The 13,558-nt window shown below is 37.4% G+C and overlaps 1 protein-coding gene across 3 annotated transcripts in view; it reads left to right on the top strand.

Annotated features, from left to right (window-relative positions):
* The window catches only part of MPP7 (MAGUK p55 scaffold protein 7), a 299,029-nt gene that overhangs the window by 63,499 nt on the left and 221,972 nt on the right, over positions 1-13,558 (top strand). The gene's annotated exons all lie outside the window — the stretch shown is intronic.

Raw genomic sequence — 13,558 nt, 5'->3', positions numbered from 1 at the left:
AATGGTGTGTAATCCTTTTAATGTGCTGTTCAATTTGGTTTGCTAGTATTTTTTAAGGACTTTTAAATTATTGTTCATCAGGAAGTTTGGTCTACAGTTTTCTTGTAGTGTTTTGTTTGGCTTTGCTGTCAGGGTAATGGTGGCCTCAATGAACTTGGAAGTGTTCCTTGCTCTTCAATTTTGGGGAAGAACTTGAGGAGTTTTGGTGTTAATTCTTTAAATGTTTAGTAGAATTCTCTAGTGAAGTCATCTGGCCCTGTGCTTTAATTTGCTGGGAGGTTTTTGATTACTGTTTCAATCTCTTTATTAGATATTGGTCTATTCACATTTTAAATTTATGTTCACTTTGTAGGTTGTATGTTTCTAGGAATCTATCCATTCTAGGTTACCGAACTTGTTGGTATATAGTTGTTAATAGTCTGTTATGGTTCATTTCTGTGACATCAGTTGTAATGTTTCTTTTTTCATTTCTGATTTTAGTTATTTAAGTCGTCTTTTATTCTTAGCAAAGGGTTTGTTAATTTTGATTTTTTTGAAAAAAAACTTTTGTTTCATTAATTTTTTTCTGTTTTCTCTTATTATCTCTGCTCTAATAATTTCCTTTCTTTGCTAACATTGTTCTTGTATTTCCTTGAGTTATAAAGTTAGGTATTGATTTTAGATTTTTCTTTTTTCTTTTTTAATTGTTTACAGCTACAAACTTCACTCAACACTGTCTTCACTACATCCCATAAGATTTAATATGTTATATTTTCATTTTTATTTGTCTAAAGATCTTTTCTAATTTATTTTGTGATTTATTCTTTGGCCCACTGGTTGTTTACATGTGTGTTGCTTAATTTCCACATATTTGTGGATTTTTATTTTTACTTCTGTTGTTGATTTCTGGTTTCATTCTGTTGAGGTCAGAAAAGATACTTGGTATGGGTTCAGACTTCTTAAATTTGTTAAGACTTGTTTTGTGGTCTAACATGTGGTCTTTCCTGGAAAATGTTCCATGTGTGCTTGAGAAAAATGTGTATTTTGTTGTTGAATCGAGTGTTCTGTATATGACTGTTCAGTGCATTTGGTCTATAGTTTTGTTCAACTCCTCTGTTTTCTCATTGGTTTTCTGTCTGGTCATTCTTTCTGTTGAAAGAATGACATTGAAGTCTTCTAATATTACTGCGTTGATGTCTGTCTCACCCTTCAATTCTGTCAGTGTTTGCTTTGTATATTTAGGAGTTCTGATGTCAGGTATATACATATTTACAACTGTTAAACTTCTTGGTGAGTTGACCCGTTTGTCATTATATAATGTCCTATTTTGTGTTTTGTTAGTTTTTGACTTAGTCTATTTTGTCTGTTAGTATGGCCACCCTGCTCTCTTTTGGTTAGCATTTTCATGGAATATCTTTTTTTCCATACTTTCATTTTCAGCCCATGTGTATCTTTAGATCTAAAGTGAGTCTCTAGTAGACAGCATATAGTTGGTCTTATTTTTTGTTTGTTTGTTTTTCCTTTAATTCATTCAGCTACTCTATGTCTTTTGATTAGGGAGTTTAATTCATTTACACTTAATTACTGATAAAGGAGGTTTTTTTATTCCCATTTCCTTAAATGTTTTCTGTCTTGTAACTTTTTTGTCCCTCTTTTCCCTTATTGCTGCCTTTTCTTTGTGTTTTAATGAATTTTTTTTTTTTTTAGTCACATGCTTTTTTTCCCTTTACATTGGCTTTTGTGTATTTTCTATAGATTTTTTTGTGTGTCTATGTGGTTTCCATGGGGATTACGTAAAACATCTTCAGGCTTTAACAATGTATTTTAAACTGATAACTTTAATTGCATACAAAAACTCTACTCCTTTACGTCTCTGCCCCCCACTTCCTCACTTTATGTTACTGATGTCACAAATTGTACTTTTTTATATCGTGTGTCTTTTAACATAGATTTATACTTTAATGCTTTTGCCTTTTCAATTCTTTTTCTTTTTTTTTTTTTAAAGATTTTATTTATTTCACAGAGAGAGACACAGCAGGAGAGAGAGAGGGAACACAAGCAGGGGGAGTGGGAGAGGGAGAAGCAGGCTTCCTGCTCAGCAGGGAGCCCGATGCGGGGCTTGATCCCAGGACCCTGGGATCATGACCTGAGCCGAAGGCAGATGCTTAACGACTGAGCCACCCAGGCGCCCTGCCTTTTAAATTCTGTAAAAGAATTAAAAGTGATTTATGCACCAACATTACAATACTGTAGGATTCTATATTTGCCTAAATATTTGCCTTTCCAGAGAGCATTATGTTTTCATATGGTTTTGTGTTGTTGTTTCAGCTTGAAGGCCTCCGTTTAGTATTTTTTTGTAGGGCAGATCTGATGGTGATTGACTCCTTCAGCATTTGTTTATCTGGCTGGGAAAGTCTTAGTTTCTCCTCCGTCTTTAAAGGATAACTTTCCAGATACAGTATTCTTGGTTGGCAGTTCTTTTCTTTCAGCATGTTGAATATACCATATCACTGCCTTCTGACCTGCAAAGTTTCTGCAGAGACATTGGCTTTTAATCAATAGAAGTTTCCTTTTACATGATGAGTCCTTTTTCTCTTGCTGCTTTCAAGATTGTTTTTTTCTGTGACTTGTCACAGTTTAATTATAATGTGTGGGTCTCTTCATATTTACCCTGTTTGGAGTTCATTCAGCTTCTTGAATTTATATGTTCATTTTTTGTGTAGAATTTGGAAAATTTTCAGCCATTATTTCTTTAAATAGCACTCTGTTTCTTCCCTACTTCTCCTTCTGGGTCTCCCATAATGCATATATAGTCTTTTTGTGGTGTCCTATATGGCCCATAGGCTCTCTTTACTTTCCTTCATTTTTTTTTTTTTCATTCATCTGACTCAGTAATTTCACATGATGTTTTCAAATTTGCTGATTCTTTGTTCTGCTTGATCAAGTCTGAAGTTGGATCTCTCTAGTGAAATTTTGAGTTTAATTATTGTATTCAACTCCAAAGTTTACCTTTTATTAAAGTTTCTTTGTGTTGATATTCTTGTTTTGTTCATGTGTTGTTTCCCTGATTTCATTTAGGTATCTATTTGTGGTGTGTTTTAGCTCATTGAGCATCTTTAGGATGATTATTTTAAGTTATTTGTTGTAATTCATAGATCTCCATTTCTTTAGGGTTGGTTGTGGGTCTTTATTTTGCTCCTTTGATCGAACCATCTTTACCTGTTTCTTTATGGGCCTTTTGATCTTCTGTTGAGATTTGGGTATTTGAAAAGACAATGATCTCTTCTAGTCTTAATTGACTGGCTTCACAGAGTGCAAGACCTACACTGATCAGCCTGACTAAAGTCCTGTGAACCTCTCAAACTTTTTCTGGAGATGCATATTTTCTGGGCTTGTGTGTGTAATTTCTGAGGTTCCTTTGTTTTCTCCTTAGGCTCCCATAATCTCTTTCCTCTCTTTGGCATCTGCCTGCGACAGTGCAATCTCCCTGATTCTGTCATGGGCCCCAGTGCTTGACTTTGTTCTGAGCAGCCTCCAACCTGGCATCCAAATTATTCTGCCTTCCTGTGAGCATTTATTGCCATGCAGGAGAGAAACCTAGTCCTTCGGGCGTCCCTTTAGCATGCCAAATCATTGAATGCATGTTCCTCTTTTCTCCTTCCCTCCCCTAGGGAGAAACTGGGTATTGTTTGTTTGTTTTCTTGATTGTGCTTCATTGCATGAGGGAAGGGGATTAAGGTAGGGAAAAATGCAGTGAACTCTTATCTGCTTCAGTGTGGCTCTTTCTGGCTTTTACTCACCTAGGGGATACAACCGCTTAACTGGTTTCTGGAGTTGTCTGAGACAATTAGGTCTTTATATTGTTGTTAAGTTTCTCCTAAGGGAACAAGGGCCTTGGGGTTTTTCTGTTCCACCATCTTGCCGATGTCAGTCCCTGTACACATTTGGCTTTTAACTCCAGTCACTGTTAGGATATTTCACCTGTGTTACCTACCATACCTGTACAGATAATCACAGAGGCTTTATTGCTAAAGGGCTATTTTTGGTAACTGTTATAATTTGATGTTAAATGTAGTTCTTTAATAAACATAGGTTTATTCTGTTTTTGGGTTTGTGAATTTTTTTTTTTCTTTTAAAGATTTTATTTGAGGGAGAGAGCAAGCATGAGCCGGGGAGGGCAGAAGGAAAGGGAGAAGCATGCTCCCAGATGCGGGGCTGGATCCCAGGACCCTGGGATTATGACCTGAGCCAAAGGCAGATGCTTAACCAACTCAGCCACGCAGGCATCCCTGTGTGTGTTAATTTGAATAGGAAGTGATACATAATTTTAATAAGGCTTGTTTTGTTGGCTGGTTTATTTTTAGGCTTTCCATGAAATTTTGAAATTACTAACTATGAATTCTAGTCAGTGCTATGGTGACATTTTGTTAACAAAAAAGATTCAGTAATGTCTGAATCATGTTCTTGAACTTCTAACGTAGTCCATTGTTTACCATACAGAACATAGAGGAACAATATCTTTAGCTACCTTGCAAGATGTGACAGTAGTTTTCTGGAAATATCTATGGCTATAAGTAGGGTATGGGCTTTGTAGATGTGTAGTCCTAAGTGTTCAAAACCAATGGATTGAAGCCTGGGAATATTGTTTTCTGAACCTACCTGAGGTTTTGGGTGGTCAGTCAGAGAAGGCACGATATCAGGGGACTGAAGAGCAAGCTAGAGGATGTGGACATAAAGTGGGCAGTTTTCTTATTTATAAATAGCATAAAATAAAACAAGGATATTAAAGGAAAGGTTGTGGGAAGGGGGGAGGTAGTCTTTGAGCATCTGGTGTGTTTCCAGTGCTTTAGATAGATTTCATTTAGCCACCACCAAAAGTGAGTCAGAGATACTATTTCCATTTGATAGCTAAGAAGACTGAATGGGAAAGGTTAAATAAGAGAGTTAAGGGGCAGCGTTGTGTAGTGTGATTGGCAGAATGGGCATCAGATCCATACATGCTGGCATTAGAATCCTTTCAAGCTGTGGACTTAAGGTAAGGTCCTTAAAATTCAGTTTCCTCATCTGTAAAATTATCATAGTGCTTACATTATAGGATTATTTTAAGAATTAAATGAAATCATGCATGTTGAGTTTTTTTTTTTTTAAAGATTTATTTATTTATTTATTTATTTATTCATGAGAGACAGAGGCAGAGGGAGAAGCAGGCTCCCCGCGGAGCAGGGAGCCCGATGCGGGACTCGATCCCAGGACCCTGGGATCATGACCTGAGCCGAAGGCAGACGCTTAACCGACTGAGCCACCCAGGCGTCCCCATGCATGTTGAGTTTTTAACCTAATATCTGGGAAATTGTATGCACTCAATGTTATTTGTCACTAAAAAATATAAATTACATTTATATATAAGTATGTAGATATAAATCTATAAATATTATATATATATATATATATATGTTGAGTTTTTAACCTAATGTCTGGGAAATTGTATGCACTCAATGTTATTTTTCACTAACATTTATATACATGTATGTATTTATATTTATATGTATGTATAAATGTATGTGTATTTATATTTACATATAAGTATATATTTACATATTTATTTTTATATGAATATATATACACATGTATAAATATATGTGTATATGTATTTGTATTTATATGTTTATACATCACATATGGGTACACACATATATATAACTTAAATTGGTATTTTATTGGTTTCCCAAGGTCTCAAACCTTGTAAGTTGTGCATGTGGCACGTGGTAGAATCAGGAGACTGGTCTCTCACCAAAGCCTGTATTCTTTTCATTATAGAACCTCGAAAAGTTTGCTCGATTGGAGGAAATGAGAAGTAGGGTGATGAAAATGAGGTCGAAGAATGTTAATAAAGCTGTCATCTGTTGATTGGCTGTTACAGGTTAGGTGTTTTACTTATGTCATTGCATTTAATCTCATTTCATTAAATAGCCTGGCCAAGATCAGGGAGTCAGTACGGCAGAGCTGGTCTGTCTCATTTCAAAATCTGTGCTCTCCTCATTAGACAATGCTGTCTCCCCATAGGTAAACTAATGAGGTTGTTCTGACCTTGAAGGGAAAGGGAGCTCTTGGAGGGTTGGAACTGGTCACACAAAGGACTTCTGAATAAGGTTCATTACGCAGTTTTTAAGGACACATGATGATACGGGTTCCATCCTTAGGGAAATCTAGTGGGGGATGAAAGCCCAACAAAAATAGAAAATTATGTTGATGTATCTTAATTATCAAAGATGATTACAAGATTGGTTTTTCCAATAGAGAGGACTTAAGGGAATGCTGATGGAATGCTGGGATGGATCTGGAGTTGAGAATTGGTCAAGGAAAATATGAAGTTACCATCCCCACCAATTAGAGGAGAGTGTCAAAATCAGGAAAAAAAAAAGTGGGTCATTGATGGTTAATGGTATAATCTTGAAGACTATCCAAGGCTTTTTAGTAGTGGGTGGTAGAACATAAATATAATGAAAAAAGTCATCATCAGAAAAGAAGTGTCCCACTGTGAGAGGTGGGGGAGTGCGCAGCTCTAGAAATGCCACTGGTTTTACTTGAGGGCAGTCTGGGGGAAAACCCCGGGGGTCATGATGCACTGATTTGCTGTGGATGGTTTGCGTAGTCTGGAATGAGGTCATTGCTTGTAAGTGTCAGTTCATTCATTGCACCAGTGCTTCCAGACGGGGGAACCTGAGTGAGCGAGTGGACAGTGTGTGCCTTCTCACCAAGAACCCTGACCAGGGGCAGCCCTGACCTGTGTGGTTAATGCCCCTTGAGCAAGTGTGCCAGGGCTCCTTGCAGACTTCCCTAATGGCTTTAAAGCTCGGGTGTCTTCACCTGGGGGTTATAAAGCAGTATTTCTCCTCTTTTAAGTCTTCAAAGTGTTACAGGATTCTTTCAGTGGGATTCTATTTTTTCTCTTGCTTTGGTATCTTCCTTTCCATTTGTGGAAAGGAGATGATAGGAGTTTTGTGTTATGTGATAATTGAACCCTCTTGAGTTGATAAAATATAAGGTGTTTTTAACCTTTCATAATTTTCCCCTTTTCCTTGAGAGACAGGATTTTTTGTGTTTGGTTGTATAAAGCATATTTGCTTACATATAGCAGTTAACATGTTGCCAGTTTTAAGTTGGTTTTAATTTTCTTGGTGTACTGACAGACTATAAGATTCTTGGAATAGACAAAATTCAAATGTGACTTTTGTGTATGATTAGGAACTGCATAGTTTAAAAATCTGTATCTGTTGTTTTGCATACATTTCTGCATTAAACAGTGGAAGTAGTTTTTAGAAACTCATTTCCTTTGAATATTTAAAAAATAATAAAAATGTTACTGGAAAGCATGCTACTTTTAGATCTTTAAGGGATTAGCAGATAGGGTGTCATGGCATAGAATAGTGGTCAGCAAACTCTTCCCTCTCTCAGTCTCTGTAAATAAAATATTATAGGAACAAAGTCATACCAAACTCATATGTGTATTGCCTGTGTTGAGACAGAGACCATATGGACCGCAAAGGCTAAAATATTTACTGTCTGCCTTTGGCAGGAAATGTGTGCTTATCCCTGGCATAGAATAGCAGTTCTTGGCTTTTAGGGTCTCTGGACATTTTTACACTCTTAAAAATTATTAAAGACTCCAAAGAATTTTATTTATGTGCATTATACTGATGTTTACCGTATTGGAAATTAAAACTGAGTAATGAAAAAAATTATTTCATTTAAAAATAACGATATTAGGGGCGCCTGGCTGGCTCAGTCAGTAGAGTGTGTGACTCTTGATCTCAGGGTTGTGAGTTCCAGCCCCACATTGGGTGTAGAGATTACTTAAAAATAAAATAACAATATTAAACTTGTTACCTGTTAACATAAATAACATTTTTTTTTTTTTTTTAAAGAGGTGGATTCAGAGAGAGATGAGGGGGAGGGGCAGAGAGAGAGGGAGAGAGAGAATCTTAAGCAGGTTCCACGCCCAGCACAGAGCCCGAGGTGGGGCCTTGAGATCCTGACCTGAGTCAAAATCAAGAGTAGGACGTCTAAGTCACTGAGCCACCCAGGTGCCCCAAAATAACATTTCTGTGAAAAATAACTTGTTTCCCAAAACAAAAGCTTTAGTAAGTTGGGAATTTCTCTGGTGCCTGGATTAATAGACCGCCATTTCCATATCTGTGCATACTTTCAATTTGTTGCTATATATTTTGGTTGAAGGATATGAAGAAAATGACACAGGTCTGCAGATGGAAAAGGGACCAGTGTTTTGATAGCCCGTTCAGTGAATTGTGGAGGTTCTTTGATACGACACCAAAACTTGTTGCATGGTTGTTTATTAAAGGGAATTGCAATGTGAAATCTGAAAATGTATCAATAAACTTACCATATTGGAACTATGAAATCCATTGCTCTGTCTTGCACTTTGAAAGAATCTTTTATTCATGCATGATTTTTGAGTGTCATATATTGATATTTTCCAAAAATATTGGTTCACAATCCACATGTAGACACTTCGTAAAAAATCACATTGGTTAATATCGCCACTGATCTCAGAAGAGACTTTGCGTATTGAGAAGCTACTGGAACTATGCAAAATAGGGGCTGGGTTCTAGTGTGTTTGCATTTCTCAGCACCTTGCAAAGTGAGGCCATGGCAGCCTCTAGTGGACGCAAGTTTTATACAATTCTATTTTTTGCTCGAAAGCTTCTGTTTTATCATTAGCAACACATACTGTTTTTTTTCAAAGTCCCAGATACATTTGATTCCTTTTCAAGAACATGTTTACCAAATACTCAAGCCTGATTAAGGTGAATAGCTGGATAACTTGTTTTTCAGTTGTTCTTTTAAGTAAAAATAGTTTTCCACGCAAAACCCGACTAGTTTGGCTTACAGAAACCATCACACAGATGTTTTTCTTTGAGACAGACATGACTTCATTTACAGCAGCCGTACTCTCTGGGTGCTTGTCCTTTCATCACACCGAATAGTAAGAAGATGGATGCTGAAGAGGCAATCATTTAGTAATTTGATTCAGAACTTTTTACTTAATTAAGAACATTCTAGAGTGAACATTTTTTTTCCCCTCTTTCTCCTCCTCTTTTTCTTCTTTTCTAATGAGAGTGCTTGGCACGGAAGAGTATAAGGACGAATAATTTCAATTTGGTACTAGCGGTCTTTCCCATTACTTTTCACCATCAGTGCGGATGTCGACACAGTACAAAAGGCAAATGGCATCTCGGTATTTGTATGAAGATAATTTGACCTCATGAACCCCTCTGAGAGGGTCTTGGGAGACCACTGGGGGTCTGCAGACCACACTCAGAGAACTGCTGGTGTAAATGGTATAACTACCATTTTAGATAAGCAGATTTATGCCACCTCGCTATGTGTTGCCTCCTTTATTGTCTTACAGTTCTAATTTATGAAGTTTTCAGTAATGTTAACCGATACCAGTTTGCTGCTTGCATTGGCTAATATATAATAAATCTTTCAAATCGAGCTTTTAAAAAAATCTGATACAAATTTTTTTTTTTAAGATTTTATTTATTTGTCAGAGAGAGCACAAGCAGGAGGAGCGGCAGGCAGAGGGAGAAGCAGGCTCCCCGCTGAGCAAGGAGCCTGATGCGGGGCTCCATGCCAGGACCCTGGGATCATAAATTTTTTTAGAAAAAGTTTCCTCTTTGTATTATTTTATTGCTCTATCCGATTTTGAAAGCATAACTTAGAATATCGGTAACTTGGTGAAGTAACCTGCAGTTGGATTACTGGGTACAGTTACTGCCTCCTGAAACGGTAGGATATTAATAGGGTTTTTAAATACTTAGGATGAGCTAATTAAAAGTTGGGGCGCCCAGGTGGCTCAGTCGGTTAAGCGTCCAACTCTTGATTTCAGCTCAGGTCGTGATCTCAGGGTCATGAGATGGAGCCCCACGTTGGGCTCTGTGCTCAGCGTGGAGTCTGCTTGAGATTCTCTCTCTCCTTCTCCCCCTCCTTCTCCCCCTGCTCCCGTTCTCTCTCTCTCTCTCTCTCTGTAAAATAAATACATAAATAAAATCTAAAAATGTTTTCATGTTCTTGCATACTCTGTGAGAGGAAAAGTGTTTGGAAACTAGGTCCAGCATTTTATTTCTTGTTCATCTGCTTAAACTTTGTGGTTAGGTGTCGTGTTGTGCTTTATGATAAGAAAGACATATTTGGTTTTGCCTCCCATTTTTGGCACAGAGCTCCTAATAAAACCCTAGGTGATAAGAGTGATAAAGGTTATCTTGTTACTGATAATGTGCCCCTTTCAGCCACACCTGAGATTATGGTAACACAGTGCCTTTTGTAAAGCTCCTGAGAGTGGAGGCTGGTTGCCCGTGGACCAACCTTGATTAGAGAGTTGGAATTTGCCGTCCTACCTCTGGAGATGTGCGGGGGGCTAAGGGCAGCATCAGTCACCACTGGTCAGGGATTGAATCACTCGTGCCTATATAATGAAGTCTCCATAAAAACCTGAAAGGACAGAGTTCAGAGTGCTTCTGGGTTGGTGAACGTGGGGGGCGGGGGGGGGAGTCGGGCACCCAGAGAGGGAGAGGGCATGGGAGCCCTGTGCATCTCTTCCATCTGGCTGTTCCGGAGTTGTATCTTTTTATAATAAACCGGTGGTCTAGTCAGTAAATGTTTTCCTGAGTTCTTTGAGTGGCTCTAGCAAATTAATAAAAACCAAGCAGGGGTTTGTGGGAACGTCTGATTTATAGTGAATTATCAGAAGCACAGATGACCGCCTGAACTTGCGATGGACATGGGGGCATGGGCAGTCTTGTGGGACTGTGCCCTTAACTTGTGGGAGGGGATGCTGTCTCCAGGTGGAGAGTGCCAGAATTGACTCAAATTGCAGGACACTCAGCTCGTGTTGCAGGATTGCTTGGTGTGTGGAAAACCACAGTTGGTGTCAGAAGCGGTGTTACAGTGAAGTAGTGAGAGGGATGGGAGGCACCCAGGGGGAGTGTATGTTTCTTAATAGTTGTGTGTGCATATTAATGAAAACTTCTGCAGATGATCATTTCTCTGGGTGCAATAAGACAATTTTTGCTTTACCGAAAACTCAAAAAACCAAAAAAAGCTTTCGGCGACAAACACTTGCACTTCCGCGGTTGACCATTAGATGTCACGAGTGCCACGGGAGCCCTAAGGGGGTTACCCAGGGCCAGTAGAAACTGAACGTTGTAAGCTCGTCGTAGACCTTCACATATTTCACTGTTTCCACATGATCAATGCCAGAAGAACCTGATACTGTGTGATATATAGAAGCAAGGTACGACTGGAATAATGAAATTTCAAAAATAAGCCTTTTTAAAAGGAGGGTTGTAATAGTTCTGTTGGGTATTGTAAATGTTTCAGGTGCACTTGATACCGCTGTTGGGTTCCTGGCGTTTGGGTCTCTCTCTTTTTATGGAAAGATGGATTGAACTTCAATTTAAGAATATTCGGTAATCCCTCTCAGGACATACTGTAACAGCTGGTATTTTTGTGTTGTAGTAAATCGATTCCATACAACAGTCAGTAATAATTATGGCTGGTTTCTGACAAATTCCAAAGTATTTTCAATAAATTTAGCCAAAGAAAATAACATGATTACTACAAAAATTTAGCTCAGTTTGAAAGTTAAACCCAGCAACTCTGCTTCGTTCCACAAACTAGTAAGCATTTTTTACTGGTTGGGATTTTTATCAAACCATTTACTTTGTATACTTTTGCAAGTATACTTATGCTTATACTTACATTATACTTATATACTTACATATGTTCTGAGAAGATAATTACTTTGTAGCATATATTTCTTAAGTAATATGACTTTGGAAAAATTTAACCTTGGGTGTTTGTCATGAAATAAAAAGTGAGAAATGCTGAGGTCTTTCATAAGTGGCTTTATGTGTACAGCAGGAATATCAACTCAGAAGGATGTTTTGCTGTGCGAATGTAAGGTTGTCTTAGTAGTAATAGAATGTTTGATATAAGGTAAGATCACTTATTATATGGTGTTTGTGGTTTATAAAAGTGAAGCATTGTAAGTTCTTTAAGGCGTGAAGAAGGGGGTCGTATGTATGGTATAGACTGTTGTATATTTCTATAGTTAAGCAGTTTGTACTATTTAAATTATGATTTATGGCATAAGGAGCTTAAATTATCTACATGACACACACACATATAGTAACTATCTACCCACACGCATATACATATGGTAGAAATGAGTGTGTGTACGCTTTGCAAATTTCAACCATTTCCTCCTTATTTTCTCATCAAAACAAAAGTCTTATTGAGTGCCTTCTTTAAATCATGTATGGTCTGTTTCTTCTTTTGTGTTCGAATTAAGGAACACTTTTATGTAATTGAATTTTAATCCTGATTGTTAGAATAATTTATGGAAGCAAAGCAGAGTTGCCTCTTAAAATTATTGGGGAAAACAGCCTCAGAGATGGGCATTAATGAAACTTGTCTTTCTCACTTTTTAGCTTCGTGATTTATATTTTATTTGGTATTTAAAATAACTGCCGTCATATTTTCAGTTAACAATCTTCTCTGAATATTTTAACTTAGTCAACCTCTGTAATATGAAACAAAATGCAGGCCATTGCTTCAGATAGTCTGGTTCAAGATAGTCTCTTTGGTGAATTTTTTTCATACTAACGTTCGCTTTGATAGTTAAAAAGCTAATTTAGAAGGTTTTAATAGAATTTTGCAGCTTAGACTTTTTCAAGTGAAATTTGGCAAGCTCATTATTCCTTATTCTGTAATATGAATCAGCAATTTAAAGGCTTCACGGGTTGAAGTGAGCCAGTTTTTCGAGTGTTTATAGTATCTGTTTTTCTTGTTAATATATGTTAAAATATGCTTTTAAATTACTGAATTTGCTTTATAGAGAACTGGGGAAAAATGCATTAAAAATGGACTTAAACACATTGTGTGGGGCTTCTGATTTCTAAAAAATATAAATGTAGTGTATTTTCCGTTATTAGGCAGCAGTGGTCCAAATTTAAACCACATGGCCTTCTCCTAGGTGTCAGGCCAGTGTAAATTTTAATCTCGCTACTTTCTTTTATGTTTTCATTTTATAATCTCATTGCCTGAATTAAACAGCTCCAGTCATAATAGCCAGCATTTCTTGTTTGCTGGTCACGTGCCAGATGCTGTGTTATGAGCCTTAGAGTATTTAATTATCAAACGGTTCTAAATTGCTGTTAATCTCCATTTGTATAGACAGTAGTGAAGGCGCAGTGAGATTAAATAAATTGTGCAAGATCACAGATTTAGCAGGTTGAGAGATTAGGCCAAACTCTGGAGTCCTTGCTCTTCAGCTCCGAGAAAATAGTGCCTTACTGCTTCTGTCCGGATAAACCAGAGTTAAAGCAACTTTTGAAAAAAATTGGCATTTTTCAAAGTGCGTCCAAGCTTAGTTTTTTACCAAAAGAATTGACTTTTGTGTATTAGCATGGATTGGGAGGTCTCGTTTTGATTGTTAACACTTCTGGGAATCTCTAACATCTTCAATTCTCGTCGTTCCTCCAGGTGATTTGCAGTT

This window comes from Halichoerus grypus, chromosome 6, assembly GCF_964656455.1.
Source record: "Halichoerus grypus chromosome 6, mHalGry1.hap1.1, whole genome shotgun sequence".
NCBI classification, from domain to species: Eukaryota; Metazoa; Chordata; class Mammalia; order Carnivora; family Phocidae; genus Halichoerus; species Halichoerus grypus.
Note: the sequence above shows the minus strand (reverse complement) of the source record. Positions and strands in the feature narration are given on the sequence as shown.